Raw genomic sequence first — 6,285 nt, 5'->3', positions numbered from 1 at the left:
GTCGACCCCTTTTGACCGGAAAATAAAAAGGATAGAATTTCAAATGACTCATTTTGACCCATTTAGTTAAAACCTTTTACCCAAACCAACTCATTTAATTTTTAAAACAACTCAAATTGACTCATTTGAAAGGGTTTGGGTCAAGATTGCCACCCCTAACTAAAAACGAACAAAAACTAATTAAGTATTATATAAAATATACAAGGGAAATATATTTAATTATCAGTATATCAAATATCCTCACACTTACTCTTAATTTGTCCTTGAAAAGTCTAATTCAATGGAGTCAAAGTCGGAAAATATAGTCTTAAAAACATATAGATTATTTAAAAGTTCAAAAAAACGCAAAAACTGCGATCAACGATATTGTTTTTCATTTAAACCCATGCTTTGATCTTTACCGGAACAATTAAGATCTAAAAATTTCTTTATTTATATAACTCGATGGTTTACACAGTTAAGACCCGTTTATTTTTCAATTTCACCAGACGAGACCACCCAACTTGACTTAAACCTCAAAATTAACATATTCGAAAATATGTTGCTTTTTTTTCATGAATAGTTAAGACGATTAAGGGTATTGTTTATCCACCTAAATTTAAGCATCAAAAAATACCAAATCAGCCATTAGATATGATTAAGGTATATTTAATTAATTAGCTAGTGTTCCTCACAATATGACATGCCCCCGTTATCAAGCAATACCTCGAACCCTTCACCTCAGGTGAGTATGCACGAATTCATCTATATGGTTTACATATGGCGTGTCCATTGTGGTCCATTTCCTAATGGTAATGAGACGTGGATGATCAAGTTAGTAGTGTATTTGTACTTTAAGTACGTAATGATCAAGTTTAACGACTTATGTTTTATCAGATAACTGCAGGTTTGCTCTTTTTTAGCTTTTTAATATTCACAAATCCACTTAGGAAATGTGAATACCCAGATGATAAACCGCATACAGACCCATAATTTCCAGACCCGAGAATCCCATCAATACAAGATTTAAGGTTATAAAACCTTACGCCAATGAAGTGTAAAACACTAAAACTAAGCGATTTAAGCTTTATATCAATGGCTACTTGTTATACTCTAACGTTAAACCTACCAAAGCATCATATGGTAACGTATTCAAATTTTAAAATTCATAATATTTTCACATTCATAAAAATTGATGCTTGAGTATGGCCCGACCTTTCATTACTTATTTTTAACGGACAAAATGCATCACCCACTAAAGATCATATATATTCGTTACACATTTATCAAATTGCCCTTTCATTCTCAAGGTTGAGCCTACTTACCCATCCCAAGTTAATTTTTTTTCTTTTATATTATCTCATATTATTAGTAGTTTTAAAAACCAATTTCCGATAATTATCATCATCTCCCATTTTAAAACAAAAAACCAATATTCATTGATTTTTCCAAACTTTTTTTTAATTTTTTTATTATTATTTTTTTATAAGTTAAATTAAAATTATGACTCAAACATCATATCCCCACAATTAAATTTTGCATTGTCCTCAATGCAATGATAATGATGACTTAAAATAAAAAAAAAAGTAAAGTAAAATAAAGTCGAACTACAAAAACCTTAAAACCTAAAAAATGAACATGAAAACAAAATAAAAAGTTAACAAGCTAGATAATAGAAAAGACTTAGCTGGTAATATGCGCATGAAACTAGATGCCAAAGTCTTCTTTCATGAATTTCCTCCAACTCCGAACGTGCACAACAAACAGTACCTCCTTCTCCCACACACAAACGTAAGCAGCAAAAATTTAAGAAAACATATCTAAAAACATATCTTATCATAGATATTATGCATTCAAAGTATTTCACCAAAACAACTAATATATAAAACCTAAATAATAAGGAGCAAATAAATAAACATGTAGTATACGGTTCCACTGTTACTCCATCTCCACACTTGTCTTTTCATTAAACTCTTCTAGGGAACGTCTCCCTAGCTGACTCAATATTTCTTCAACCTTCATAGTTAATTAAAATAAACAAAACCAAAGAAGAACTACAAAAACACTTTAGTGACTCGATGACTTATACAAAACTCGAACAACTGGACCGTAAAACATGACTCAAAATACCAAACTAAGTACAAGAAATCACACCTGAATGATAACACAAGGACTAAAAAAACATGGGATCTAGAAGTGGTCGCGCCGCGCGACTAGGATTGATGCCCTGGTCGCGCTACGTGGCATGTTATGCTTGTCTATTGGCTGGCTGCATTGCGCGGCTAGCTCCATTGGCCTCGTCGCGCGGCGTGACGAGGCATAATTTCCAGAAAGTTTCGAGTTTTGGAAGCCAAATGCCTTAGAAAAAATCTTTAAAAATTAACAAGCCTTCCTAAACCCATTTCATATCATTTTTACATGCAAAACTTACCTAGAAATCTGAATCCTCGTAAATTCCTCTCTCCATGATGATAGCGATTCCTTGAACTGACTCAACGACACAAAACAAAAACTACGAAAAACTATTGTTAGTGACTCAAAGAAAAATAAAATTAAAATAGAAAGTAAAATAGGATAAAATATACAAATTCTAAACTTGAGTTTTCACTCAAGAGCTCATGCTATGTGAATCACGTGGCTGTCAGAGTGGAGCTTCTTCCACCTCGGTAAAACTCCTTTTCCATCAAAGATACTTAATCACGATCCGACCATTCATCAATCCTGCTCTTCTTCTTACTAACTCCACCAACCTTTTCAAACTTTTCGCTTACCACCACCACTTTCTCTATCACACGTTACCATCACTTGAGGACGCGAAATGTCTCGCTCCTTCTCCACACTAACTCTGACCGAATGGATGTCATCAAGAGACTTGAATCAACACCCGAGATATATGATTCTATAGAGTAATCTGGATTACATGGATCGCTGAGACAGTCTTGACCGCTCATATGTCTCATGGATTTAGCAATATAAGTGACACTATCATCGCTGGCTCTAAGAGTGATCTTTCCTTCAAAAACATCAATGATAGACCTAGTAGTACGTAAGAACGGACGAACTAAAATTATAGGAAATCTGTCGTCGGCCTCCATATCTAAAACAACAAAATTTCTTCTCATCTTCCCCATTGTAAGGCCATGTTCCCGGTGCCCTACATTGTCGTTGGATTTACTCATAAACACAGTTCTAAATCTTAGTTAATTAAAACTTTCATGGAAATAATAAAAGTCAACCATTCATTACAAAACATTCAAATCTAGTCTTTAAAACATAACATAAAATATTGTATCAAAACATCATGACAATTCTTTGTCGGATGCCAGTTTCTTCAGATCATGCCATATGTCTCCCTCAAGCCAGCCGCTTCAATCTATTTACTTACGTGCATACTAAAAGTTAGCTATGATGAGTGAGTTCTAGATAATCAGGCAACATACAATACATATACTTACTTTTACATACGCATCCGAGGATACATATTATATACTTTTCCGGTTTACCATTCTTTCGTACATACATAATTATATACCTTCTTTATGTTCTTTCATTCTTTCTTTCATACTTTTATACTTATACGTTTTAAAGAGAATTACGCCCTACTTTCTCAAGTATTATTAGGGCCCAGTTCACTTCTGCCTCGAATATAATTAGGGCCCAGTTCCTTTCTACCTCGGATATTATTAGGGTCTGGTTCCCTTCTTCCTAGAGTATTATTAGGGCCCGGTTCCCTTCTTTCGATACAACCATACATTTCTTTATATTTATAATAATAAACTTTCATATCACTCATACACCATATAAAAACAATCACGCATTTTAACGATCACCTTCCCTGGCGATACCTGCAATATCCAAAGATCGTTCATGTACCGACAAACATTCATTTATAACCTCAATAACTATCACATAAATCATATATGGCATACACTTAACACTTAAGGTAGTGGTAAGTGTATAAACTAAGCACTCGAGTATGCACACAGCCCCGAAAATATAACAAAGAAATGGGGCTAGAAATTCACATGGGTCTGATTCCTTTAGAGTTAATAGTAACTCCTTTCCTTAACTGAGTGCGGTTAAATGTATAAGAATTACAAGTATCAATTAACTAGCCCTAACTAGATCATACATCTATGTTTATGTAACCCCTAGCTAACGGAGGTCGAATCTTCATTTTAAACGTTACCTTTCATTATTAATTATTTACTTATTCTTATCTTAACCATCATCTAAGTCCATATATGTCGTTTACATGTGTATACGATGTTTATCCCTCGTTTATTCGAATTAATCACCTACACCGGTATAAGACTTGGGCGCATAAGTCACCCTCAGCGCATAAGTTATCCCAACGTATAAGTCCATCTACGTATAAGTTAACTTATAAGCTCGTATAACTTTATACGTTCCTTATACACATATACGTTGGACTACACTTATACGATGTTCACTAACATATACGCTACCAGTACATATACAGTTTACATATACTTATACATTGCACATACATATACAGCTGACCTATACTTATACGTTGCACATACATATACGGCTTACGTATACTTATACGTTGAACATACATATACGACTTACCTATACTTATACGTTGCAAATACATATACGGTTTACGTATACTTATACGTTGCACATACATATACGGCTTACGTATACTTATACGTTGCACAAACATATACGGCTTACGTATACCTATACGTTGCACAAACATATACGGCTTACGTATACCTATACGTTGCACATACATATACGATGTATATACTTATACGCCCGTATAAGTGCAGATCAGCCTTCTTTATCGCGTTTTTAGGGTTTTTCTTTTATTCTGGCGCCATCAGCCACCGTTAATGACCCAGGTAGCTTCGGGGTGTCCAAATCTGAGCTAAGGTGGCCCTTAAGCTCGTTTTTTTATTGATTAAACACCTGAATAAAACAAGATCCAGATTCCAACAGCTCATTCAGCATCATGGGGTTGCGGTGTCGGGTTCTAAAATGTTGGGTCAGCTGAGATAAATGATTTCTTACCTTCGCTGGGTCTTGGATCATTGAATGGAATAGAGTAGAGAGTGTTTGGTTTAAGTGTGTGTTTTTAATGGTGTAGGCTAAGGTGTAGAATGATAGAGATGGAAAGGATCTAAGGTTTAAGGGTATTATTATATCCTTAGGCCCATCTTCATATTAGTCCATAATTACTTCCATCTATTTTAGTTTGCCATGCTATTATCCTTATTATTATTTTTCCACTAACTCAAATTAATTATTCCAACGTAAATAATATATTAAATATTATTCATAGAAATTTCGGAATGTTACCCATCTTTCTCAACCTCTCCACTAATTCTCTCTAGACCAAAAACCCTACCACTACGAGTGGAGATGGCTTTTAATTGAGCAGCCGGATTAGTTTAAAGAATACCTGAAAAATGACTTGGAGGTCTCTCTTCTAAACGCCGAGCAATGTCTCCAAGAGACCTCTGAATATCAATAATTTCGGACTGATCATTTCTTAAAAGCAAGTCATGATTGGTTAAAGTTTTCGGAGTGGCGTGATCTCTAACAAGTATTTGTTTCATCATCTCCTCTAGTCTTCCCATTCCACCACTTAAATCCTGCTCATTACTCACACATTGCCCATTACTCGAACTCTGAACATTCTGAACACCATTATTGTACTGATCTTGCCCCCGGTTATAAGCAGCTTGGAAATTAGGTGGTGCACCGGAGGGACGCCGATTAAAATTTCCTTGATTGGGATTCTTGTAGATGTTCCAATTTTAGTTGTTATTACTCTTATTATAAATGTTGGAAAACCTGTTCTGACTAGCAACAAAGTCCACCTCTTGATTCGTTAGCGGGCACTCCAAAGTACCATGACCACCCCTACATAACTCACACTTATCAACTTTGGCCATGAGTTCCTTCACCTCTGTAGTTAAACTTCCAAAGCAACAACCACACTAGTGTCCAGATTAACCTGGTGCACCCCTCGAGAAGAAGAGGGTGTACTAGTGACGGGGATGGAATACCCATGACGTGGCCTTTTACCGTATTATGATTGAAAAAACATTTCTTCCTATCCATCAGACCCCCCCCCCCCCCCACAGCAGTGTCAAAACGAGTTTGAGTTTTCTAGTTTAGCCCATTGTAAAACTTCTCAACGAGAGCCCATAGTGTGAGACCATATTGTGAACAACGAGATAACAGATTCTGAAAATGCTCCCAAGCCTGACAATAAAGTTCATCCGGCTCAATGTGAAAGGAGTGGATTTGATCACCAAGGTGAGATAC

The sequence above is a fragment of the Bidens hawaiensis genome, unplaced genomic scaffold, assembly GCF_021521415.1.
Source record: "Bidens hawaiensis isolate Kalapana, Puna unplaced genomic scaffold, B.hawaiensis_p1.1 tig00003510_1, whole genome shotgun sequence".
In the NCBI taxonomy this organism is placed as follows: domain Eukaryota; kingdom Viridiplantae; phylum Streptophyta; class Magnoliopsida; order Asterales; family Asteraceae; genus Bidens; species Bidens hawaiensis.
The sequence above is the reverse complement of the archived record's forward strand: the minus strand, read 5'-3'. Positions refer to the sequence as shown.